At 44.1% G+C, this 27,724-nt stretch overlaps 1 long non-coding RNA gene across 1 annotated transcript; it reads right to left on the bottom strand.

Annotated features, from left to right (window-relative positions):
- Positions 1-693: 693 nt before the first annotated feature.
- LOC146209869 (uncharacterized) lies at positions 694-8,320 on the bottom strand. The gene is made up of 4 exons (XR_014707699.1): positions 8,039-8,320; positions 6,015-6,164; positions 5,578-5,768; positions 694-1,190 (listed from the first exon to the last, which is right to left on the bottom strand). It is a non-coding gene; the product is annotated as an uncharacterized LOC146209869 (long non-coding RNA).
- Positions 8,321-27,724: the final 19,404 nt, after the last annotated feature.

Below are 27,724 nucleotides of genomic sequence, written 5' to 3'. Positions count from 1 at the left end.
CTTACGTAGTCAGCGCCCACATTGTCAGTTTCCTTGACATACTCTTTCGCACTTCATATGGAAGCAAGTTCCCATAGTTTGCGACACCTAAGCATCAATGGTAGTCCTTGCGTGGCACAAACTTAATAGCGGGATACAGTCACTGTAGTCACATTTCTTGCGACAGATGGGATGTGTGTTTGACATGTTTCCTTCTACAGCGGCGACAGCCACGGTGGGGAAACTGGTACCCAAGCAGCACACCAGCATTGGTCCAACAATGGTTCATCACTGGAAAAGAATGGCATCAATATTGGACTGATATTGGCATTTGGGCATTTTACTACATTCTCCATTCTTGGCCCATCTTTCGTTCCAAGATTGGTCCAGTGTTCAACCAAGCTGGAGCCACCAATGTAGGCACAATATTAGACTTTCCATTCATGCACCATGATTCTTGCCAATACTGTCCAGCATTATACCATCATTGTATTACCAATATTTGTTTAATACCAGCTATTCCATTGATGGCCCATTGTCAATGCCAATATCATACCAATGGTTAGCCATTGCAGGTGCACTGGCTACTCCATTCATGCCGCATATTGTCGATACCAATATTAATCGAATGGTTTATGGGTACACCGGCTGCTCCATTCATGTACCATTGATGATGTCAAGATTACACATTTTGTGGCACTGCCTGTGCAGGCCATAAAATGCAGCCTTTTTCATTCTAGCCATATTCGTGACAGCACATCGAACTTGCTGGGACAATAATGGCCTTTCAAATAGGAATGGCCATAATAATTCAAATTGTCGCTCATGAGCAACCAGTAGATATTCACAAAACAAGGGCATGGTTCACAAAGAGATAATATTTATTGCAATTGTTACTATAGACGGCAGTTGTTACTAGCCAGCGCTGAGGGCACAAACAGCCGCAGTTAGCAGGGCAGTGGCAGGGTTGGTCAGGGCAGGGCGGGCTCTCGGGAAGTGGAAGGGGCCAGGGAGCTGGAGGGCACACTCATAGGCGTAGTGAGGGGGCTGACCCTGCAATTGCATTCACAGGTGGCATGCCTGGTTCGCCAGGGGAGGTTTCAGCAAAACGCCTTTTTCTTCCACCCCCCTGTCACAGGAACCAGGCAGCCACCTGCAAATAAATGCGTGTGCCTCCAAATCGTCCACCCCAACTTTTTCGCAAAAGGCACCTGCACAAAAACAATGAGGAAACAAAATTTACAACACTATTACGAGGCATATAAAATCGCGTGCATTATTTTAGGAAGATGTAGAAAATTCCTGAATTCATGTACCGAAATTCATGGTCAATGAGAAACACTATACTGATGAGTTCCAGATTAGTTTCAGCTGCCTTGGGTTTATTAGGATGAAAGACGCACATACATTGCATAGCATGTGCCCTGTTGCATTTTGATCGCCTCCACAGCAATACGGCTGAGACAGCCAGTGTTTCATCCCGCACTAGGAATTAGTGCTTGATTGTCGGCTGTCTCCGCATATGACTGGCGCGCTAGTTTTTTGCCGCTCCTACGCTTTCGGCGATGTGCAAACAGTTTATACTAAATATCGTTACCAAGAGAATGTTCGGCGACCATTTGAATTTTTTTAAATGGCTAGATATAATATACACAAGCGATATAAGCCCACGACTGCTGCACTCCCCGCTGGTTAGCTGATATACGCTTTTGACTGGTTTTGTGGGTAGTTCACTTAAACGGGAGCTCACTTAAACGGGTAGCTCACAGGTGCATCATTTTTACACATATACTGCTTGTCCAAGCAAATTTGATCCAAGGGATAAAAAAAAAACATTTCGGAGGCAGGCAAAGGAAACTAGATACATATTGCTGGAAGCTACCTTGAGCGCCACAGAAAAGGTTTTGTTTGGAATCCTTAATTGACATTATTTACCTAAATTGCTGATTATTGACTTACACAATAAATGGTGTTGCTACTTTGAAGAGTACCGGCACAAACCACGTTTGATTATTTGCGATAAAGAGCCCTCACGTCTGCATTTTGAACGCCAGATACAGTAGGAAACCACGAAAATACAAAAATCAGATTCCTGGACAACACAATTGAGGACTTGGCTTGGCTCGACAGCCCTGTGTAGCGTTAGATCTACAAGTTGCCTGTGGTTTCTTCGTCCGCGCCAGCACATTCATCCAGCAAGACTGTATTTGTATTTTACAGCTAAAAAATACTGTTCCACTCATTTGTATCCTTACCGCTTTGTAGTCATTATCCGCATTGCAAAGTTCGGCGCGCTCATTGTAACTCGAGCCTTCATGTGCGCCAAAGGGTCGACGCGAAGCAACCATCGCCAGCATATCACCCTTACTCATGCATGGGGCTAGCTAGCCATCATAGCGGCAGGTTATTTTGTCCGCTCAAAATCATGTTGTGAGCAGCACAATCGAGGTGCGCGAATGGGCTGGTAACGGTATCTACATAACCCGGAATTTATCTGCAGCTGGAAAAAAAGGTACACATGAGGTTTCTAACCGCAAATATTGAAACAGGGGTTTCCGAACGTGCTCACCAACTCTAAGTCCTACTTATTGTCTAAAGTGAATATTTAGTACTTGAAGCGAATAACCTCACTTCGCTACGTACACAATAAAAATTTTCTGCGCTGTCCTAAGTGGCTGCCAGCAATGCGCCACCGGTTTCCATCGTGTTTCTAATGGTTTATTTATAACCCTTGGCTCAAGATATGGGGCGCAGCAGGTGTGATGTAGCTTGAATAAAACCTGCAAGAGAATATATATATGGGTAGATTTGTAAGGTTTACAGATTTCACTTACAAATTCTACGGGAATCGCGTCACTGCGGCCTTTCTTTGACATGTAATAGCGCTATATTCGTGGCTAAAATAAAGTACTCAACGTATTAATTAAGCTTAGCAATTGCAGCTGTAACAGAAAGTGAGGGCCGGCGACAGCTAAGGTGTGCCTAGCTTTCAAATTTTCTTAGATGACACAACCGTTCGAAATATGGAATATTAAAAAAAGCCCTTGATATTGGCTTTCTCACAGCGTATTATGGGTGCCTTAGTTTAGAAACATAATCCAGGTCCCATGGCCATCTTTCGTTTCCAATGAAATTCTTATATGTGGTGGGCGAATATCTAGACACAAAAGAATTAACTTAAGTTTTTCAAGATACGCGTAGCTCCCTCGAAAAAAAAATTGTGTGGTATATCTCTAGAGGTAGAAAACGCTGTTTTTTTCATTTCAAAATGTTGCAAGTTTGGATACCATGATTTTGTCATCTACTATGTTTTACTCACTAAATATATGCAGGTTTTACATTTACAAACACTATTAAAAACCTGTTTTGTTTTTGCATTTGAGTTATTAAAAAATCGCAAACTTTGCTTCAGGAGCGTTATGCTGCAAAAATATTATTCATTTTTAACCTTATGTACTGGCATATGATGCATTAGGTTGGTTGCACTAAATATGTTTTCACTTCCTGACGCATGCGCTTAATTCCGGGCAGTATCTGGAGCTCCAGACCACTAGGTGTGTTCTCCACAACGGATCAAAATTGCTCAGAATTCGAAAACAGCAGTAAAGGGCAAATTTGCTGCAATTAAAGAAAAGATCATCTTCGATTTTCATTGAAATCCCTCTCAAAAATCTTCAGTACTTCAAAAATATCGCGGACTGAAAAGTGTTGCGTTATACTGTTTAAAAATATAACACTAAATATTAAACCGAATGCTTGTGCTGATAATGGCCAAATTCAGCCTTCATTCTTGCAAGATCCAATAATATCTTGGCACGGAAACTATTTCTCTACATTATCTAGGTTCCATTCTTTATTTATGAAAAAATTTGAAGCTCTAGATTTGTGTGTGTTTCTGCATATTATTTTGAAATTGGACAAAAGTAAGAAAATGTTAAAATAAGGAAAACTGATTAGAATTGAAAAACGGCCGCAACATCAATTTTTATCAAAATCTGTGGAAACAATGCAAAGTATATTATTAATATGAGTCAGTAAATATATTGAATTCTGCAAAATGTAATATTAGAAATATAAAAATGCCTGTTTTTGTTCTATAGATGTGCTTATATGGCTCCCCCTTATGGAGTAGGCATCAAAACTTCAATTTAGTATTTGCTGAATTTAGTTACATTTTACCTTAAGTAAAATTTAAAACCTTGTCAGCGCTTATACATCCTTTTTCTGCTTCTGGGCAAATAGCTTAAAATGGTATTGATTCACTATTTCTGTCAATTTCATGGCAGAACGCAAGTGAAGGCTGAACTTTTTCTCTGTCCTGCATTCTTTTTTATTGCTAGGTGCAATAGTATTCAATCTAGTTTATTAATATATTACTCCATTTCTCAGCTTTGACCACCACTAACAATACCATATTTTTGAAGTTGATTTTTCAATGTGTAAGTTTTATAATTACAATCATAAGCAAATCGCTTTCCAGCGTAATAATTTTGGTGGCGTTACAGAGAACACACATAGAAGGTTAGAGTCTCCAAATTCTGCCTTAAATTAACAATATGACCTGCGTAATAAACACAGAATGGTTTAGTGCAAACGACGTAACGCATCACGTCAGTATGTAAGGTTGAACATTAACATTTTTGTAGCGCGTTGTTCTTGAAGCAAAGTTTGCGATTTTTTACTAAATCAACTGCATCAATGAAACACACTTTTAATACTTCTTATACAAGTAAATGTTACGCAAATGCGGTGAGTAAAAAGCAATGAATGACAAAATTTTACGCAACCAGCCGGCCTCCAAACTTGCAACTTTTTGAAACGACAAAAACGGCGTTTTCCAGCTTTAGTGATAGGCATTCTTTTTTTCGAGAATACTACGCCGCATCTGGCAAACCTAAGGGTCATTCCTTTGTGTCGAGAGATTAGCCCACTACATATGAAAATTTAATTAAAAAAAAATGGTCATGGCACCACGATTACTGTTCCTGTCCGAAGACATCCATATTTGTTTTCATTTCGTCTCTTCAAACAGGCTGGTTTAGCCAATGCGGTGAATAAAAATATCACCGCATATATTAAAGATTTTCGCGCTATATGTTATAGCTAAAGCTACCTATATTGTCACAACTGTCATACATTATTTGTAGCTGAAACAACATCACAAAAGGGATTCGATTGCAAATTGTTCGCTAGTTAAATAGACGTACGAGATGACACACGTATACTTTGTAGAATAAATTTAGGAAAGAGCAGATACAAACTACAGGCGAATAATGCTATGATATGGAGCATATGTATTACTCCGATTAACAGTAAAAAAATCAACTTTTAACATATTAATATATTCGAAAAACTATTGGATGCTCACATAGGAACACAGTTAATGAGCTCATCCACGCATATAATGTCTATGGGCATTAGATGTGTGGATGACTTCGTTTTATTCCAATTCGTGCGTCACTCAAAATAATTGAGCGAGAAAAAAGTTAATGTCTACACAATTTTCAGTGAGTATACCACAAATTATACTAAGGCGCCTCATATATGTCCCATCACCTAGCAAGTGAAATGGGATAACAGAAGTAATCAGACTCTAACCCTGATCAGCATTTCGCTTTTGCGCCATCTTTGTAAGTTTTTAGGCGGGCTTTTCCACTGATTATCCTCTTCTTTATACCCCTGCCACCCACAGGACACAAATCTTCTGGGGGCACCGAACTGTTGGTTTTCGCACCAGTGATACAACTTAATGGATCCATTTATACGTAGAAAACACTCTCGATGCGCACCTAAAAAAAAATAAAGCATGTATGTGTAGGCGAAATCATTCACCGGCGATTTAATAATATGATTTGAACAATAAAATCACACTCGAAGTAACAAAAAAGTGGTGGAGAGATAGGAATTGAAGCAATGAAAGGCGGTTGCTTTCTGCAAAAATAAAAATAAAAAGGGGTCCACCGTCTATAAGAATAGGCAATAAAAATAAGGCATATTTAAAGGTGCATGCAGCAGTTACAGTGATGCAGTATTACCTTTTTTTAGGCAGGCTTTTCCGCTGATTTTCTTCTTCTTTATTGCCCTTCCAACCACAGGACACACATCTTCTGGGGGTTGTCGGTTTTCGCACCAGTGATACAACTCAATCGATCCATTTCTACGTAGAAAACGCTCCCGATGCGCATCTAAAAAAATGAAAGCATGTATGTGCAGGCTAAATCATTCACACATGATAAAACAATATGATTTGAACAATGAAATCAAATGATCACACCCAGAGCAACAAGAAAGTGGTGGAGAGACAGAAATTGAAGCAATGAAAGACGGTTGCTTACTGAACAAAGCCTATAGCAAGAGGTCCTGCGTCTATAAGAATAGGCAATAAATTAAGGCACGTTTATAGGTGCATGCAGCAGTTAAAGCGATGCAGTGTTGCCTTTCTTTTTAACTGCAGTGATTGGTATAAATATTACAGCAATTGCTAGGCATCTCAGGTAACCCCATTGAAAACTTCATCCAAGATACCGAGGAGCAGTGGCGTGTTATTTGCAGCTGTTAACGGAAAGACAGGCTATCCTATGAGTGCATGCGCATTTCCTCCTTTTTGTACCTTGAATAAAAGCGACTGAACAGTGAGTGTTGCAAGAGGTGCAGCGTCCCTAGGAATGGGGAACAAAATTAAGTTTTAGTAAACAGAGGTACAAAAAGAAGCAAATATGCCTGCAAAAATAGCATGATGGCCTACCTTTTGATCAACAGCTGTAAACAACCTGTCACTGCCAGTCGGTTCTTTAGATAGGCTTATCAATGCCAGAGCTTAAACCTAAGAGCAATATGAGTAATATTTATTGCGGTCACGGCCGTAAACAATTCTAGCGCAACACTCCATTACTGTAACTATTCAACAGTCCATTTATACATATCGTTCATTAAAGAACCATGCACATCATATTAAGTTGCTCTTTTCTACTCCCAAATGATTTCCTATAGAATTAGAATACGTGGATCACTGCTTCGGTTTCAACATTCTTGCACGATGGCTATGGCGTGCACTTCATGCATACGGTACGGTACGTGAGGTACAAAGAGCTGTAATTGCCGAACAGGCGGACCTGACGGCCTGTCCCATTTCGCCTGAAAGTGCGCGCCGTGATCGAGCGCTTCGCGAGCAACATATTTCGGGCGATATGGTTGCCTCATACCGGCCGTCAATGTTTTGTACAATGTGTCCCGCGTGCACGTTGTTTACTTTGCAGTGACAGGGACGCAGTGCACACAGGCTTATGTGTCTTTTTGTTTGTATTGTTATTTTCCCCCGCCTTCGAAGCGCGTCTGCGAAATCGCTCTCCTATTGTCGCCGCTTTCTGATAACGCCCTCACCTGAAGGCGCGTGCTCAGAAGGGGGGCGTCGATTAAAAAAATTTTGAAAAGGGGCTCACTTGCGCTGTTCACGGCTTTCAATTCCTCAATATGATATTAACCCTTATAAAAGTGGAGGTTCATTATGACTTGATTATAGCCTAATCATCAAGCGGCATCACGCACACAATGTCCGCCCCACTGTAAAATTCGCTTGCACAGACGGCACGGACAGTTTTCAAAACTTCGTCTGTACATCTGAAAACAAAAAAATGCCCTTAACTCTTCACAAAATCCAAAAACTGTGTGAACATGGCTTCCTGCGCGCATAAGAGAGGCTGTCCAAAATATATGTATAAAGCTGGGCGCATAGTATCTGGTTACTAATTGATTGCGGCGCGCTGCACAGTCAAAAAACTTCGAAAATGGCTGCCTGCAGTGTTCTGTCACGTGTTGGTGGCATACACACCTGTTACGCACGGCTCCTCTATTTTCGGCGCAAATGCTATTCATATCGCAGCCAGCAAATAAGTCCACGCACTTGGTTGCACGTAACCCGGACGAAAATTCGCTTAGTTCTTGAAGTCATGCTTCGCGCAGTTGTTTCGAAAAGAATACGGAAAGAGAACATTTGGGACTGGCGGGAGATTATATAGAACCAATTATGAAGCAATGGCATGCTGCAAAGATATATACTCACGGTCTAAGATGACGGCGTTCACTGAGTCCGATAATGCCGATGGTATTCCGCCATTGCTGTAATCCGTACTCCGGCGACATATCACAGCTCAGCTATTCACTGATATGTAGCAAGCACAAACCGGAGCACATGGACATGTATAGGCGCAAGAGACAATTATGCACAGCGCAATGAAAAAGAAAATTAATGAGGGAAGAAATTAAAGAAAGGTTTAAGAAGCTGTCACAAGTCTTGTAGCGTCTTCAACAAGCTCTGAAATGAACGCTTCGGGAGGAGGCCGCACAGCAGCGCCGCTGGGGATGCTTTCTGTTGTGTCTTGCACGTAGACGCGTAGGCGAGGGGCAACAGCGAACCGCTCAACCAGTGCGCGATTCCCGCCGCGGTGTTGTGTTCGCATGGGCTGCGCGTGGGAACGAAGGACCAACGACCCTCTCAACATTCCGTTCCTCCCAGCCCTCTTCTGCTTGCACCGGCCAGCCGTGACTTCGGACCGTGCCGATGAGCGGCCGCCAGCGCGCACCGCTCGAGTCGAGTTCTAAAAAATAGTTTTGTTTTGTGTGTTCGCAATCGCATTGTTTCTTCAAGCCAACCACGTACATAACATTTTCTAAAAAAAATAGAAAGCCTCCCCATCTACCATCCACATTCTTGCGTAAATCCATACAGTTGGTGCATCGACAAATGCGCGCGTCATCTTTCCCCTCCCGTTCGCCACCTATGATCGAACAAAGGATGGTCGTTCGACCTTTTATATTTACTTCAAAATATTATATATTGTTGCGTGATGACTGATTAATAATGTCGAAGAGGCGGAGTTCCGAGCTTCTCTTCTATTCTGGCCAACTTTGGTTATAGATTAATCAAATTATGTTGAAGTTATCTAGCTGAAAATTATCTGACTAAATATATAGTTTTTATTTGTATTCAGTTGTTCGCTTTTCAGGTATGAGTAGATGTTTTTATAAAAATTCTCAACATCGGCCCAGGAAATGAAAATTTCCTAATTTGCAGGCCTTTATTTCAGAAAAGGTTCATGGTAGAGCAGCAATAATTCCACAATATGTTCTCAGCATAATTATCCGCAAACAGCTAAAACTTATATTTTTATGACATTTGAATACAAAGATACGATCGCGCTAATTTACAGAAAACAGCGAATATTGAAAATTTTTAGGAAAAAAAAAACAGTTTTAAGATTGTTCAAGCTTTTTCCACCCATTCTACACTACCTCAGCTTTCAAAACCATTAAAAAACACCTTGCATAATTTTGTAGCGCAAGTAATTATGGCCACTTCGATAAAGCCTTTGTCCAATTATAGCGCACCGCGCAGTTCTGAAGATTCTACGGAATTTGTGAATTGTTCAAGGTTTTTAAATTTTGGCATATAATTTTGTAACAGGGAGAAATATATTTACAAAAGAGGATTAAATATATATACATTGAGGAACAGCCAAGGAGCCAGGCTACGAGGGCCCCCGTTCGACGCACTTCTTTTTCTTAATCTTCCACAAACGAGCGCGCCACTTCGTCCTCATCATTCTCCAGCTATAACAATATTTCTTCGGTCATGTTTTGTCTCGACTTCGCGAATCGACGATGACAGACACAGCAATGAATGATTCAGAATCAATTTTGTGCGCGTCGAGGTTCTGATGCGCTATGGCATCAGGCAACACACAGACGTTTTTCGCAATCACCTTCACCTTAACGCGGATTGCACAAAAAGACGATAACGTTCAATGAGCAAGCAACGTATTCCAAATCAGTTTAGTAGAATAAAAGAATTGGAAAGGGCATGGAAAACTGCCTCATTAAAACAATGTTTCTGGGCTGCATTCATTTTTTCGAATGACTCGACAGCGCACATTATTTTCATTCCTGTACAGTTTTTTTATTCCTTTGCCACCGCCTAGCGCGGCTGGAATGGTCAAACTCTAAACTAATAGGCGGAACAAACTATTTTTGTTGTTTATTGTCGATATATATGTTGTGCGCCATATAAATGTACCGGGGCCTTCATGCTCGCAGTCTGCGCGAAAAACTGTCATTTTTTTACCACCGTGTGAATGCCCAAAACTAAAATGGTAACCTCGCGAGTCTTTCGGCTTTTCATTTTCATGAAAGTGATTGCCAGTGATTGCGTCCAGAAAGTACACACATCATATTCGGTCCTTTCTCCAGGTAAACAGACGATGCTGCGCGTAGTTCCTTATGGATAATACAAAAGCACCAGAACAAAAACATCGCTGAGAAAATGGTCATTTGTTCCTTCAACTTGAGGCAACGTTTCCCTTCTCGGCAATGAAAACGCTACCTTCTAATCACTAATTTAATGTCACATGATCATGCTATGGCGACACGGTTTCGTTTTGTATGCGCGTTCTCACTGACAACTGGATTTGTACTAGAGGTTAAGTAGATGCAGGGATGTAATCGGCGTCCAATACAGGCATATTGGTCGTGAGTGCTAGCCGGCCTGGGGTATACATATGTACGTGGTCGCACGGTCGTGCTATCATCAGATATAATTGTGCGACAAACGTATGCGCCTGCGACAAAATCTGCATGCATGCCAATAGCCTAGAACCGTAAACACATTTAGCTCACCCCCAAAAATGCGCAGCATATGAGCGCACCGAACAGACGAATCCAGACAGCTGCAGCGGTACGTGCTTGAATGAGTTATAGTAATTGTCCCGTACGTGGTACTCTGTGAGGTCCGAACGATCGATCGGCTGAAATGTTGTCGGAATTAAATGCCGCGGTTCGGCGTCCAGCGCACGTGTATTCAACCATAAAAATGTAGAATTTGTTTTGATTGAATGGTCAACGGAAAATATTCACTTCGGTAGCCCATTAAAGCTGCGTTTTTAGGATGGCAATGACAATCGGGAGATCAGGGTGCAAAGTGGTCCATCGTGGGCAGTTTTCATACAGGGATAGCTAATATTGGAAAAACACAAGATAAATTGGTCCATTACAGCCAGTTTAAAAAAAACGGGACGGTCAACGTCGGAAGAACACAGGACACCTTGTTCCATTGTAGCCAGTTTTAAAAACTGAACGGGCAACGCCAGAAGAACACAGGACAGCATGGTCCATTGTAGCCAGTTTTAAAAAAGGAATGGCCAACGACGGCGGAACATAGGACAACTTGGTCCATTGTAGCCAGCTTTAAAAAACTGAACATCCAATACTGGAAGAACAGAGGATAACATTGTCCATTGTAGCCATGTTTAAAAACCGGAACCTCCAATGCTGGAACAACACAGGACAACTTGGTCCATTGTAGCCAGTTTTAAAAAACGGAAAACCCAACGACGGAGGAACGCAGGACAACTTGGCCCATTATAGCCAGTTTTAAAACCCGGTGCGACCATATTGGAGAAACAATGGCAATCTCGGTCCAATATAAACATTCTATATGTACGGCAGCGCCAATATCGGGAACTCACTGTACATCTTGGCCCAAGCTAGCCAGTGCTGGCTATTGGCAGTGCCAACACTGGGAGAGCACTGGCTAGCCTGGGCCATTGTTGGACATGATGTTGACTGGCATGTCCTATGTTGGGAGCATGCTGGTTAGGCTGGCCCACTGTGGGGCCACTGTTTGCCATCGTACTTACAACATTGGCCCAATGCTTTGTGCTGCCTGGGTACGCAGTTTCTCATATTTTTTCAGCATGTTGATGTGGAATTGTTCCTTTGCACCTCCCAAGTCAGTGAGGTAGTTAACCTCGTTTCTCACGCCCACAACTTCAAATGGACCTCGCCATTACATGAATAGTTTGTTTGAATAGGCCAGCAGGAAGATGAGCACTTTCTCTCCAGGCTGTAGCTTCCCCGGCCGACTCTTGCGGTCGTAGTATGTCTTGTTTTGTGCGAGCCCTTTCTAGGTGGTGGTGGTGTTTTGATGCCAAAAGGCATATATCGAAAGTGGTACAGTCTAGAAATACTGGAAAAATCCGTTTTTTTCCTGCTTCCAGCAACCATAGTGACCTTCCAATGACGTACCCTTCGTAAAATTGAACTTGGAGAAAAACGTTTTCTGTCCTGCAAGGATGAAGACGGCATCAATGCGCGGAATGAACCCACAGTCAGACTTCAAGACGTTATTGAACTCCCGCAAGTTACTGTACAATCGTATGCGTGTCTGACATCTTAACAAACACAATTGGCGCATGTTGGAGAGATTTCGACTTCTCGATAATTCTAAGACGCAACATCCTCCGTTATTTCACAAGCTGCTTTTTTCCGGCAGTGAGTACGATGCCACTGTTTTATGGCATGTGGTTTCATTTCCGTCCTTGGCTTAAACCGAATGTGCTTGCGGAAATGAGCTTTGCACGTCGAGGTTCTTCGCGCACTTCTGCACTTTCTCGCACAGCTTGCTTCTCGTAGGGGGTGTTCTTTCCGGCCACCAACATTCTTCTTGAGATGAACCATCACTGATTTTACGGCTTTGGGAACATGGAAGATCTGCGGCCAGTCTTTCGCCTCCGCCTGTTCTCCAGATAGTCTAGAAACATCAGAATATGTACTTTTCTTGGTATGCCTCGGTCGCCCACCTTTCCGGCGGCGATCCTCACCAGGCGTGTGAGTCGCTGCAGCTGTATCTAAAGTAAGATAGCCATCTCGACGTTCCGGAGAATTTCCAGTGCTGCTCAACAGTCCATTTGCGAGCTTCTCACGCTCAACATTTCGTAGCAGCCTTATATAACCTAGGCCAGCCACAGTCTTGACTCTTAAACTCTCGTTATGCATTTTCTCATCTTCACGCATGCTCACATTTCTGCTCACAACGACTTTATTCTCAACCTTCTCATGGATGCATAGTCCTTTCCTGTGATCCTTTATCAAGGTGCTTACGTTTTCAGTATTACTGTGACAGTCAGTAAGGCACCTTTCCATGCAGACATATGTCCTTATGGAGCTCTTAACCTCGTTAAGAACAGAGGTGAACATATTAGGACGGTGTCCAACTGTATCTATGTCAAAACAGAGCACATGTAGCGCTGAAGGCTTCGTAAGGTCTTTCACAGCTTTGTACTCATGCTCTAGATGTGATCTTACACTACTAGCAGGTGCTGCGGCCTGTAATGCCCCATGTGCTTCATTAAACAGTAGGGTCACTTTGTCAGGGCTGCTCTGATCCAACCCAGTAGCTCTATCTATGTAACGTCCAACACCATGAAACGAGGCGTTTTTCTCCTCCGCTGTCACGCGTTTTCGAAGCTCTAATAGTGTTTTTTCGGTCGCCTTCAACCACTGTTCTCTTTCACGGAGTTCTGTAACCTCATGCAAATGCTTGGGTTCGGCATTAGGCGTAAGCCGCCCATCCATTCGCGTTTCTGCCCAGTCCGCTTCTAATTCCTCTTTGTCAATGCTAAGCTGTTCTTCGTACCAGCCGAGGAATTCTTTATGCGTCATACCTAGCTGCTCGCTCATCAGCACCAACGCCTCGAGCTCCATCTTTGCTCAAACGTCGCGATGCGTGTGAACCCGTCCTCGACTCTCTGCCCTCTCTCTGAATGATTAGTTCCTTGAATCTACTAATTTCTAGGATCCTGGCAGGCTCGCCAAATTGTGATGTTATATATGGGCCCAGGTCCGTTCAGGAGCTCTGGGCAGGTAGCAGAGCAGATTCACAGACACACGGACGCTTTTCTTTTCTTGACCAATTAACGTAACTGGCACAGACATGCATACAGCCTAGCTTATCCCAATAGGATATGTCCCAACACAAAACCGTCCTACTTCTGGTTTGGGACTTCTAGTCGCCCGAGGACTCGGTAGCGCGGCAGGCCACGCTCCGGCGTCTGTATCCGGCGTCTGCTTCACAGTCCGGGGTACTGCGGTGTACCGCGTGGTACCGCGTCACGCCCGGGTACTGCAAAGTGCGGCACCAGTGCGGCAGCACAAGTGCGGCGGCCAGGCACGCTGGAGCGGTTGAGCTGTCTCCGCAAGCTGTTCGCCGGATGGCGAAGCGCTGGGCAGTACCAGACCTCGGACCAGGTGCCCGACAGGTGCTGGCGAGCCGGCCTTGAACGCCAGGCCCAGGACGATGAACTCCGCCGCCAGCGACGCCCAGGAGCGTCCGACCCGTTCGCTTGTCGGAACAAACTCACGCGCACTGGCACGCCCCGCACGCGGCCACACTTCACTTCCTTTCGAGCCACCCGCACGCTCGCCACAATCACCATCATCACACTGATAGGAAAGGTAAGGTGGCGAGGAGCACAGTCATAGTTTCTCAATTAAGTTTGTGTCTCTCATAAAACACATAAGTGCTTTGAAGCCTTTGCCGTTAGACGCCTTTTGTGGCCATGGGCCGAGGATTTTCTCCTCTGTGAAAGGACGGCTGTCAAGATGGTCCAGAGCCGAACGCAGCGCATATCTTTCGCTTGAAAAAGCAGGGCACTCGCAAAGGAGATGCTGTGTGGTCTCTTCGCAGCCGAATCTTTCACAGTTAGGGCTATCCGCCATTCTCATCACATAAGCGTATTTTTTGGTGAATGCAACACCGAGCCACATACGGCACATCAGTGTTGTTTCGCGCCGCCCTTTGTTAGGGGGAACACGAAGGCACAGCCCAGGGTCTAGTTCACTGAGGCGTCGATTGGAAAATTCTCCTGTGTTTCAGGCTGAAAGCGTTAGCTCCGCCGCTAAGGAACGAAGTCGACAAGGTGCGTCAACTCTAGATATAGGAATGTTCACTGTAGTTCCGTCGTTGTGTGCAGAACGGGCAACTTGTTCTGCCTGGTGGTTTCCCTCAATACCGCAATGTCCAGGTAGCCACTGGAAAATTATATCATGACCTTTTGATGTAGCGTCGTGGTATAGCACGCGGATCTCTGCAGTTAGTTGTTCATGTGATCCACTGCGTAGCGCAGCTTGAACGCCTTGAAGCGCGGCTTTCGAGTCCGTAAAAATGGACCAGACACCTGGAGGTTCCTGGCCGATGTATTCAATAGCTGCACGTAAGGCAGCCAGTTCCGCACCAGTTGAAGAGGTGGGGTACGTTGTCTTGATCCTCAGCACGATGGACCTCGACGGTATCACTACGGACCCCGCGGAGCTAGTTGAAGCAACTGAGCCATCGGTGTAGACGTGTTCACGATTATTGTGCATAGAATACAGGTGACCCAACATCATTTGCTTCAAGGCAGGTAATGGTACACCCGTTTTCTTTTTTACTCCCGGAATAGATATGTAAACTTTCGGTTCATGTAGGCTCCATATGGGTAAACTCGGTCTTGAAGCTGGAGTAAACTGTGAAGGAAGGTAGGTGCGATGAGTTGCTATGGTTTTGGCAAATGCAGTATGTGGTCTAATTGTTGGGATAGTTGCCAGGTGGTGACGGGAAACCCGGGTGAGGTGTTGTATATGTGTCCTCATGGTTTCAACAGCAATAAATGTAGCTATGGGATGCTCGCGGGAGAGAAGAATCGTTGCTGCCGTTGAGGTGCATTTTGGCAGTTCAAGGCAGATGCGGAGAGCTTGAGCTTGCACGCTTTGGAGGATCTCGATGTTCGTCTTCCTAATATTATTGAATATTGGAAAGCTGTACCGCATGTAACCCAGGAAAAGTGAACGGTATAGTTGCAGCATAGAGTGCACTGACGCGCCCCAGGACTTGCCTCCTAAAAGGAGAGAACAATGGCAATCGCCGTCAGTCTTTTCTTCATACCACTGATATGTGGACTCCACGAGAGGTTCCTATCAATGACGATTCCAAAGAAGCGATGACTCTTTTCATAAGGAATAGCTTTACCATTTGTGTATACTGCGTATTGTGACATTGATTTTCGTGTGAAGGCCACCACAGAACACTTCTCTGTTGAGATAGTAAGACCCTGTACACGAAGATATGACGTCACAATCGATGCCGCTTTTTGTAGTCTTGCACGAACTTGGGGTCGAGTCACGCTTGAGGCCCAAATGCAAATATCATCCGCATATATGGAGATCTGAGCTGACTGAGGCAGCAGGTCGACTAGGCCGATGAGCACAAGATTGAATAGAGAGGGGCTCAGTACCCCACCCTGCGGAACTCCGCGAGAGGTTCTATGTTAGGATGTTCGTCCGTCCGCTGTGTGGATGAACAGTGACCTGTCTGACAAATAACTGCGTATCCAGCTATAAGTTCGTCCTCCGATATCAGCAGTTTCCAGTGCATCTAGGATGGCTTCATGCGTTACATTGTCGTAGGCACCTTTAATGTCTAAAAACAATGCCGCAGTAAATTTTTCAGATTCTTTTGGACATTGACTGACGTAACCAGGTCTACGACATTATCTATAAAGGAGCGGCCGCGTCGAAACCCAGACATGAAATCTGGATATTTTTCGTGTCGGTCCAAGTGCCAATCAATGCGTGTTAATAGCATCCTTTCCATTACTTTGCCGACGCAGCTGGAGAGCGCAATGGGGCGGTATGAATTATTATCGAGCGGTGATTTTCCGGCTTTTAGAAGTGGAATGATACGACTTGTCTTCCATTCACTAGGAACTTTGCCGTCCCTCCATGACCTGTTGTATGTCTGCAAGAGAGCCTGTCGAGCCTCTTGGCCTAGATTGGCAAGCGCAGAGTACGCCACACCATCTGGCCCTGGCGAAGATGATCTTTTACAACAAGCGAGAGCAGCGTCAATTTCTTCTAGTGTGAACAGTAGATCCATCCGTGAATGCCTCAATGGCGGAACATCACTACACTGCTGTGGCGCGAGTGTGTTTGAAGGTCCTGTTATTCTTGCGCAGAATTCTTCGGCTACGTCGACCTTGAAAGGGTGTCGTTGTTGAGGAAATGTACGAAGGCCGCGAATGACAGTCCAGATACGTGACAATGACTTCCGTGGGTCGAGAGTTTCACAAAATTTCCTCCAGCGGTTCGACTCCAGGGATTGAATTTTGCGCTCGATCTTTTTCTGTATGCGCCTTGCGTATGTGAGGTCTAGGCGAGACTTTGTGAGCCGGTATCTACGTTCCGTTCCGCCTTGCGCCGAAGCGATCGTAGTCGCTGTAGTTCAAAGTCAAAATCTGTGTAGTTTGCGACAGGGTTAAAGGTACAAGTTGCACTCTCCATAGCGTCCTTAATTTTTTGTACGAGACTTGTGGACAAGTCTTGGCTGCAAGTATCTTCCATAATAGTTTTAAAAAGTGTCCAATCAATACGCCGCATACGTGTCGCTGTGAGAGATGTCGAATGGCCGTAATGTTGAGGTAGGTTGGGATATGGTTGCTGGCATGAGTTTCTATATCTGTAAACCACCGGGCATGTTTTGTCATCATCATCATCATCAGCCTGATTATACCCACTGCAGGGCGAAGGCCTCTCCCATATTTCTCCACTTAACCCGGTTCTGTGCTAGCTGCATCCACTTGACCCCTGCGAACGTCTTAATCTCATTCGCCCACCTAACTTTCTGCCGCCCCCTGCTACGCTTTCCTTCCCTTCGAATCCACTTTGTTACCCTCAGCGACCATCGGTTATCCTCTCTTCGCACTACATGTCCTGCCCATGTCCATTTCTTCTTCTTAATTTACACTAGAATGTCGGTAACTTGAGTTATTTCTCTGACGCAATCTGCACGCTTCCTATCTCTTAATGTTGCCCCTACCATTTTTCGTTCCATAGCCCTCTGGGTTGTCCTCAACTTAAGTAGAACTCTCTTGGTTAGCCTCCACGTTTCAGCTCCATAGGTGAGTACAGGCAAGACGCAACTGTTGTATACTTTCCTCTTGAGCGATACCGGTAAGCTGCTAGTCATAATCTGCGAGTGCTTGCCAAATGCGCTCCATCCCAATCTTATTCTTCTTGTTATTTCCTTTTCATGGTCTGGATCTGCGGTTACTACCTGTCCTAAGTAGACATATTCGCCTACTACTTCCACTATTTCGCTACCTAATGTAAACTGCTGTTCCTTCCCGCGGCTGTTGAACATTACCTTAGTCTTCTGCATATTGATTTTCAAGCCTACCTTTCTACTTTTTCTGTCTAGGTCATCAATCATTATTTGCAGTTCATCCCCCGAGTTGCTTAGCAAAGCAATGTCATCAGCAAATCGCAGATTACTGAGGTATTCTCCATCTACCCTTATCCCTAACTGCTCCCATTTCAAGTCTCTGAATACTTCCTCTAAACAAGCTGTGAATAGTACTGGGGAGATTGTGTCTCCTTGCCTAACACCTTTCTTTATGGGAATTTTGTTACTTTCTTTATGCAGAACTATGGTTGCGCTGCAGCCACTATATATATCATCCAGCACTTTCACGTACGGCTCGTCTACCCCCTGATTTCGCAATGCCTGGATCACCGCCGAGGTTTCAACTGAGTCAAATGCTTTTTCGTAATCAATGAATGCTATGTATAAGGGCTGGTTATATTCCGAGCATTTTTCTATCACCTGATATGGATATGATCGATAGTAGAGTACCGTTTCCGAAACCCTGCTTGATCCTTTGCTTGATTGCAGTCTAAGGTTGTACTGATTCTATTAGCGATTATCTTAGTAAATACCTAATACGTAACAGACAGTAAGCTGATTGGTCTGTAATTTTTAAGGTCATTTATCTCATTCCACTCTCACTCCCGCCTTTCTCCCTTCCCTTACGGCGCGGTTGAGGTGTCCACAGAAAACAAGTGAGACAGTTACTGCGCCTTTCCCTTCCTATAAATGAATCAGAGGCAGCGGGAGTCCCCTTTCTTGTGAATGAGGATAATGTTTGCATTCTTCCATGGTTCCGGTACCGTCGATGACACCAGGCATTGCGTATGCAGGGTGGCCAGTTTTTCTAGCACGATATCCCCCCCCCGTCCTTCAGCAAATCTGTAGATCCTCTCCAGCTGATTTCCCCCTTTTCATAGCTTCTAGTGCTTTCTTGACCTCGTCCTTCGTCACTGGTGGAACGTCTGACTGTTTTTCCCTACCGCCAATCTTATTACGGTCCTGACTACTTTGACTACTGCAGAGATCTGTATAGAACTCCTCGGCTACTTTGACTATCTTGTCCATATTAGTGATGACGTTGCCCGCCTTGTCCCTTATCGCATACATCTGGTTTTTACCTATGCCCAATTTCTTCTTTACCGCTTTAAGGCTTCCCCCGTTCTTTACAGCATGCTCAATTTTCTCCATGTTATACTTCCTTATATCGGCCACTTTGCGCTTATTGATTAGCTTTGATATCTCGGCCAATTCGATCTGGTCTGTTGGATTGGAAGCTTTCATACTCTGGCGTTTCTTAATCAAATCTTTCGTCTCCTTAGACAGCTTACCGGTATCCTCTCTAACTATCCTACCGCCTACTTCTACAGCGCACTCAGTAATGATATCTCTGAAATTATTGTTCCTTGCCTCTAGGGTAATATCGCTATCCTCAGAGCTGAATACGTATTCTGTAGCGAGATCCTGAACTCTTCTGCCCTCCCCCTCACCGCTAATTCGTTGATGGGTTTCTTTCTTACTAATCTGTTCCGTTCCTTCTTCAGATTTAGGCTAATTCGGGACCTCACCATCCTGTGGTCACTGCATCGCACTTTCCCGATTACCTCTACATCCTGCACAATGGCGGGGGTTGAACACATTATGAAGTCGATTTCATTTTTAGTCTCTGCGTTAGGACTTTTCCATGTCCATTTCCGGTTCTTCCGTTTGCTGAAGAAGGTATTCATGATTCGTAAGTTATTGCGCTCTGCAAACTCAACTAGCAACTCCCCCCTGCTATTCCTAGAGCCAATGCCTTAGTCACCTACTGCCTTGTCTCCTGCCTGTTTTTTGCCTACCTTGGCATTGAAGTCGCCCATTAGTACAGTATACTGCGTCTTTACTTTTCGCATTGCCGATTCTACATCTTCATAGAAACTTTCAACTGCCTGATCATAACTACATGTAGGTGCATAGGCCTGTACAACCTTCAGTTTATACCGCTTATTAAGCCTAATTACGATGCCAGCAACCCTCTCATTAATACTATAGAATTCATCTATATTACCCGCTATATACTTATTGACAAGGAAACCTACTCCTAGTTGTCGCCTCTCTGGTAAACCTCAATAACACAGTACATGCCCATCCTTCAGTACAGTGTATGCCTCATTCGGCCTCCTAACCTCACTAAGCCCTATGACATCCCATTTCATGCCCTCTAGTTCCTCTAACAGCACTGCTAAAGTAGCTTCACTAGCTAGGGTTCTAGCATTAAACGTTGCCAGGGTCAGTTTCCAATGGCGGCCTGTCCAGCGGAGCCAGGCTTTCTTAGCACCCCCTGCTGCGTCACAGGTCTGACCGCCGCCGTGGTCAGTTGTTCCGCAGCCGCTGGTGACTGAGGGCCGGGGTTTTATGGAGCTTATCATAGGAGGTTGTGGCCAATTACTGCACCAGGGTGGCCAACTCCTGTTCTGGTGAGGGAGTGCGTTGCCGGAGGTGTTCATCGGTATCAGGTCGCACCCCAAACCTGTTTATGCAATTCCATCGACACGCGGATTTTTTTTTTGTTCCGGTGGAGAATTGCGCGGCACCGGGATTTGAACCCCGGTCCTCTTGCATGCGAGGCGGATGTTCTACCGCTACGCCACCGCTGCACTGCATGTTTTGTAAGGCAATGTAAAACGAAAGTCAAGTCCAAGCAGCTGCTGTAATTAACACCTCTAATATGGGTCGGCGTTCCATCGTTAAGGCAGAGTATACCATTGTCAGAGGCGAAGGACACAAGCTTTCTGCCTTTATAGTTCATCCGAACGCCTCCCCAAACGGGGTGGTGAGCATTAAATTCACCTGTGATTATCCATGGTCCAGAAGTGATGGCTATAAGATCACTTAATCTGTCATGGTCGAAGTGACTTGATGGTGCCAGGTATGCAGCCACTAGCGTAAATGTCAGGGCGCGACACTTCACGGTCAAACACATATACTGGTTGTCATTGTTTGGGGGAACAGAGTGGAGCACATATGTCAGTTCACGTCGTACTTAGACGACGACTTTGCTGGGTCTGTTGAGTGTTGGCGAAGGAAATGCCTCGTAACCGGAAATGCGCAATCTACTTTCCTTCTCTGATGAGGCGACAGAGTGCCTGAGAGAGCAGTTGAAACATCACTCTGGCATAGTAGAAAGTGTGGGGACTAGAATCTCTCATCCTCTCCTGATTTGAGCCCTCAATCGCCTTCGGCATAGCGGCTTTGCAACACTTTCTATGTTGTTCTTGGCAGAATACAATCATAAATGACACGTGGAAGCGCATTACTTTAAAGAATCAATAGACCTGGGATTCGCATGTACCGGAGTTAATAAGCATAATACCCAGAAATGTGGCGCAACAAGCACAAACACAAGCGAAGAGACACAACAGACGCGACTGAAAGATGTATCAATGATAGAATAAGGAGTCATGAGAAGTCCATAGAAAATGGCAAGGGGTCAAATTTACCCCCGCACTGTCAGAAGTGCAAGGGTGAGCCATTGCTTAGCAGGCTTAATATTTTAGGGAAGAGTCGGGATAAGATGGCGCGCGAAATTTTAGAGGCGTTCTGGATACAGAAGAAAGAAGACAAATGTATTAGTGAAGCTTCGCTAAGTTTACGTGAAAAAGAATTTACCTTTATTGAGGAATCTTCTTGAGTAATGCAAAGAATCGAGTTTATTATCGGGCTTAAAGCTGTTATTCTTAGACACCTCTCACGTATTGTGGCCATGTTTGTTTATTGATCCTTTTTCCCTCAAGTACATGTACTTCTTATTCCCATGTACTTCGTTGCTTCGTAGACATGTTGGCAGGTTACAGTTTTTCAATACATAGGGACTTCAGAAGTGATGTGTTTTGGATGGACATGTCCTACTCCACATGTGTTGTGGCGGTTATTAGTGCGTGAGTATGTGACTATGTGGTGGACTTTGTGACTGTCCAGCGTGGTATTAGCTGCTGGGCAAAGCAGATGTGTGGAGATGCACATGAGTGTAGAATTAGTGACTGCCATGCTTGGACGATGTTTATGTGCTGGGCAAAGAAAGTGCCACTATCTCCTTGGTAAGGAAGAGGATGATGATAAGATGTACTTGAGTGTAGAATAAGAGGAATGGTGAAGAGGAAGAGGAGTGGTGAAGAGGAAGTGTGTTCAGGTCCATATTACAGTTGCACGTGTGTTGTGTCTCTTCGCTTGCGTTTGTGTTTGTTGCGCCACATTTCTGGGTATTATGCAACACCAACTGGCCCCTCAAGCTGTTATTTTGAGGTAATAAGCTCTCATCAGTGACAAGTGAAATTTCTCGTTGCCATACATTTCTTTCTTAGAAAATAAAACTTCAGATATATAATGCATTATTTGTCTCGGGTATAAATTAATATTTAATTTGGCTCACAACTACTAAAACAAACAGAGAAAATTTATCTCCTTGAAAAGAAAGTCATTGGTCATATAGCAAATCTTGGTTACTTAGCCCAAACTCAACAAGCTCTCCAGATATATAATGTAGTAAGGATTCAAAATATGTATGCACTTCGAGTTTTGTTGTACTATTTTCCTTGCAGCTTAGAACTATGATTAAAGATGCCATCCTGCTGAAAGAAAATAGACATCTAGTGAACCCATGTAACGGAGAGAAGTGGCTGGTGCCATTTTTTGCACGGACTATGGGCTGCAGACATTAGAATATAATTTTTTCTCAGTTTTGAATAAATTAAAAGACATAAATCAGTCTACTAAAGCTGCCCTGCATCAGTGTTTTGTAATTATGTAACCCGACGGTATCTTCCACAGTTTTAAAGTTCTCTCTTAATTTCGTTCATGGTCATAATTTTGCACTTAAGACATTGTTAAAGTATGTACTATCTGCAGTCATTTTTTTGCAGTGATTCTGTGAATATATCCTGCTAGCTTGCTTTGATTGCAGAACTGATATTTAGATGCTGTTGTGATGTACCTATGTTTCCATTGCAATACTTACATTAGTGATCCGGTTAGCTGAATTTGAGGCATGAAAAGAAATGTATTTGCTTCTTGATATGTATGTATATTTTATTGTAAACTGGCTTGCCTTATAACGGCTGCGTGGGTGTCGTCAAGCTGTTTACTCTGCGGTTTTTAGCTCAGGCAGTCGACCAGAACATTCTGGGAAATAAAATTGAAATTGAATTGAATTTGACTAGCAATGCGTGTGTCGATGGGGTGACAGGATGCAGGAGGCAAGTGGGAAGACAGCCTCCCGGCAGGAGAGGGCTGTATACCTTACCGGAGAAAGTGCGGCTGTATCTTTTTGATGTAGTTCATATAGTGGGGCCCTGGATAGGACCAGACTAGCAATACGAATCAACTTGTAGGCCCGGCCACTGGAAATTACTGCCTTTATTTCTTTGTTAACGAAGTGATTGAAGAAAGAGTAGTTCAGTCCATTCAGAGCTTGGACTCCATGCTTAGTCATACAGCATGGTTAGATTGTAACCATTTAGGTGCTTAGGCCCTAACCAGTTAAGTAGCAGAAAGTAGTTGTTTTTGTTAAATCTTTTTTGGTGCTTCCAGTTTTACTCTGAATATATATTATGCTCTAAATGTATGCTCTGCTGCCATTATCTTCAAGCATGTCTCCTGGTCTTCCATGTCGAACTACACGACTGATAAGTATTCTGGTGTTTGTTGAAGATAACATCTTTGACACTGAATGGCACTGTGGTCCTTGCTGAAAGTGAAGACAGGGTCACTTTATGTATTTGTCATAGCTGTTTAAAGATTAGGGCACTGAAGAGCAGTGCAACTGTCATGGAGAAAGCTAGTTTATCATTCCCTGATGTGTAATAAAAATATTTCATGTATAATGTCTTACTGTGCATTCTCATAAGAAAACAACACAGTTCCTGCTCATTGCAAGCTGATTGCAGCAATGACGGAGTTGTAGCAGGAAAACACTGCTCTAAAAATTATACATTGATAGATAGTACTCATGTGTCAACCCCAGCTGAAAGCATGAAGTGTGGCCTCTGTGACAGTGGAAACACTTTGTTCCAGCCAAGGGCTGTGCTGATTATGTTGTCTATATGTGGTATGTAGTTTTGCCTTTCATATAAGCTGCACGGTAGAGCAACTAATAATGTGTTCTCATGCTCAATGGTACATAGCTGCCATATCTCATGTTGTTTCTTTACCTGATGCTTATTTATAGTTTCACACAACTCGAACAATGCCACGCTTGCTGCGGTTGCCTAAATAGCTTCAACAGATGTAGACTGGAAAACTGAGAATGGTGCAGAAAGCAATACGCTTCAAGAGAACTATATGTCGGGCGCAGGCACAGTCATGTTCAGTATGTCGCTACTATTTAGACATTGATGCAAAAGCGCTTTGTCAACACAAGTCTGCACGTTTACTGGAAACAGTTTGTGACACCTTTCAGAGCTAACTTTTTGTCGAAACTGAGTGGGTTATTTAGCGCGTAGCTGGATGCAGCAGATTGTGCGGCTGGGTGTAAATGTTGAAAATGCTTTGCTGTAAAGAGAACAAGCAACCTGATATCAGGTGCAGGAGACACACGGCATTCACTGCTTGTGCCAAACGATGTGCCTTTAACCTTGTATATAGCAGTGCGAAAATAGAGAATTAGAAAAGGGACAAACGGAAGTGTTGGACATCTAGTATTAAAAAAAAAAACAAGATTTGAGGGAAAGCCTCAGTTCGCAAGCAAACATTTCAACAAAAGGACTTCTCTTCTCCCAAGTGAAGACTGATCCTCTTGTTCAAATGTTTGCTTGTAAACTGAGGTTCATGCTCAACCCTTGTGTGGATTCCTTTGATATTGTGTATACATCTTCCCCTCATTCTGGTGAATCCTTATGCACACTTGCAATACTCCTGTGCACTGCATAAGTAGAAAAACATTGAATAAGCTGTGGAATTAAGTAAATACTAGCTGCTATGCAGAAAGCCATCTCCTTTAATAGTGTGACATCAAACATGAAAAACTAATGAGTGCGATGGCTTGCTCGCGAAGCTGATAAAGCTTTTCTTGACAGTTGTTTTATGAGACAGCCTTTAGAGCAGCCGCAAATCATTTCTTGCAATTAATTGTCAGGTGTTCAAGAAAGCACTCTACATATATGCAAAGAAGGTTGTGTGCATCAGTTTTGTATGGCCAATCTGCATTCAATTTCACTTATTCACGGGGGTTATTTATGCTGCAGTTGACGAAGTGATATGCGGATATATCTAAAACATCTTTCATTTGTTTTATAGATATCATTTTCTTAATGTGCAATGTTTACTTCACCTTTACTTCACCATATATCACATGTATGGAATATTCTAGAACTAAACGTGATCGTGGCAAGACGTATGAAGGGCCGTCAGGAACGTGAGTTCAAAAGATGAGCTCATCTAAGTTGCATTTTGAGCACAGATAAGCTGTTGATTTTAATATCATTTTGAGTTAATTCAACAACCCTTTGATTGTTTGGTTAATATAGTAATTAAGATAATTCTGGATCCGGTGTATGTATGTATGTATATGTATGTAAACTACATTCACTGATCCTTTGATAATTGGCGAGGTGTGATACGCATGCAGGCACTTGACCAAATGAGCACCCTGAAGCTGGCTTTGTCGCTGGCGAATTGCCGTTTATTTAATACATTAAAAAAAGGGGTGCCGCGGCTCGATCGACTCACCGCGCGTAGTCGTCACAGACCTGTCGCCGACAAAAATGTTCCGATTCGGGGATCTTATCCAAGTGTGACAAACTGCGACGCGGAGGAGGAGGAAAAACTTTATTTAGCCCTATATTATTTGGCGGTTTTTGGACGTCTTCAAAGATGCCTGCTTGTTGTATCCACAGGAGAAGACTCTTGTGGATACAACAAGCAGACATCTCTGAAGACGCGGAAAGTGAGCGGCCGTATACAGGCGAACGATCATACAACGGGCCCAATTCTTCTAGCGTGCGCCGTCCAAGATCGAGCACAGTGTCACGCGCTGCGTGGCCTGCAGATCTCGAGACGTCTTGCAGGTAGCCCTGGTGTAATCCGCGGGCGCACGACTGCCCGTCTTCCCCGGCACGCGTGCCGGGGGCGGGTAAGAGGGCGCCCATTTCCGATTAAAATAACAGTTGTGCAACCAACCAAATCGAGACGCCTGCTTGACGCGGCTAAGAATTCAGTCGATCATCGTAGACTGCTCCCTTACGCGCAAATGGTGATGACGTTCTTAGCAGAACGAGGTTAAAAAGCGCTATGATCAAGCTGTCACAACTAAGAGTTGTACATACGTGCGCTGATATCGACCTGAGGCGACGCGAGAAGCCGAGCTGTGTAGTACGTATTGTTTTCTGGTACTTATCCGTAGGTGTTCGGTGTCTGTAGAAGGGAGTTGAGTTACGAGGATATATATGCGCAGCGGTGGCGTAGCGGTAGAACATTCGCCTCGCATGCAAGAGGACCGGGGTTCAAATCCCGGTGCCGCGAAATTCTCCATCGGATTTAAAAAAAAAAATCCGCGTGTTGATGGAATTGCATAAACAAGGTTTGGGGTGTGACCTGATGCCGGTGAACACCTCCGGCAACGCACTCCTTCAACAGAACAGGATTTGGCCACCCTGGTGCAGTAATTGGCCGCAATCTCTCATGATAAGCTCCATAAAACCCCGGCCCTTAGTCCCCAGCGGCTGCGGAACAACTGACCACGGCGGCGGTCGGGACCTGTGACGCAGCAGGGGGTGCTAAGAACTTTCGGCTCCGTTGGACAGGCTGCCATTAGAAACTGACCCTGGCAACGTTTAACGTTAGTACCCTAGCTGGTGAAGCTAGCTTAGCAGTGCTGTTAGAGGAACTAGAAGGTATGAAATGGGATGTCATAGGGCTTAGGGAGGTTAGGAAAGATATGGGAGAGGCCTTCGCCCTGCAGTGGGTATAATCCGGCTGATGATGATGATGATGAGGTTATTAGGCTGAATGAGGCATATACTGTACTGAAGGACGGGCATGTACTGTGTTATCGAGGCTTACCAGAGAGGCGACAAAGAGGAGTATGTTTCCTTGTCAATAAGTACATAGCGGCCAATATAGATGAATTCTATAGTATTAATGAGAGGGTGGCAGTCATCGTAATTAGGCTTAATAAGAGGTATAAACTGAAGGTTGTACAGGCCTATGCACCTATAGGTAGTTATGATGACCAGGCAGTTGAAAGCTTCTACGAAGATGTAGAATCGCCAATGCGAAAAATAAAGATGCAGTATACTGTACTAATGGGCGACATCAATGTCAAGGTAGGGAAAAAGCAGGCAGGAGACCAGGCAGTAGGTGACTATGCCATCGGTTCTAGGAATAACAGGGGGGAGTTACTAGTTGAGTTTGCAGAGTGCAATAACTTAAGAATCATGAATACCTTCTTCAGCAAACGGAAGATCCGGAAATGGACATGGAAAAGTCCTAACGGGGAGACAAAAATGAAATTGACTTCATAATGTGTTCAGCCCCCGCCATTGTGCAAGATCTAGAGGTAATCGGGAAAGTGCGATGCAGTGACCACAGGATGGTGAGGTCCCGAATTGGCCTAAATCTGAGAAGGAACGCAACAGATTAGCAAGAAAGAAACCCATCAACGAATTAGCGGTGAGGGGGAGGGCAGCAGAATTCAGGATCTCGCTACAGAATAGATATTCAGCTCTAACCGAGGATGGCGACATTACCCTAGAAGCAATGAACAAT

The sequence above is a fragment of the Amblyomma maculatum genome, chromosome 1 (genome assembly GCF_055883805.1).
Source record: "Amblyomma maculatum isolate TAMU_Amacu chromosome 1, ASM5588380v1, whole genome shotgun sequence".
Lineage (NCBI taxonomy): Eukaryota > Metazoa > Arthropoda > Arachnida > Ixodida > Ixodidae > Amblyomma > Amblyomma maculatum.
Note: the sequence above shows the minus strand (reverse complement) of the source record. Positions and strands in the feature narration are given on the sequence as shown.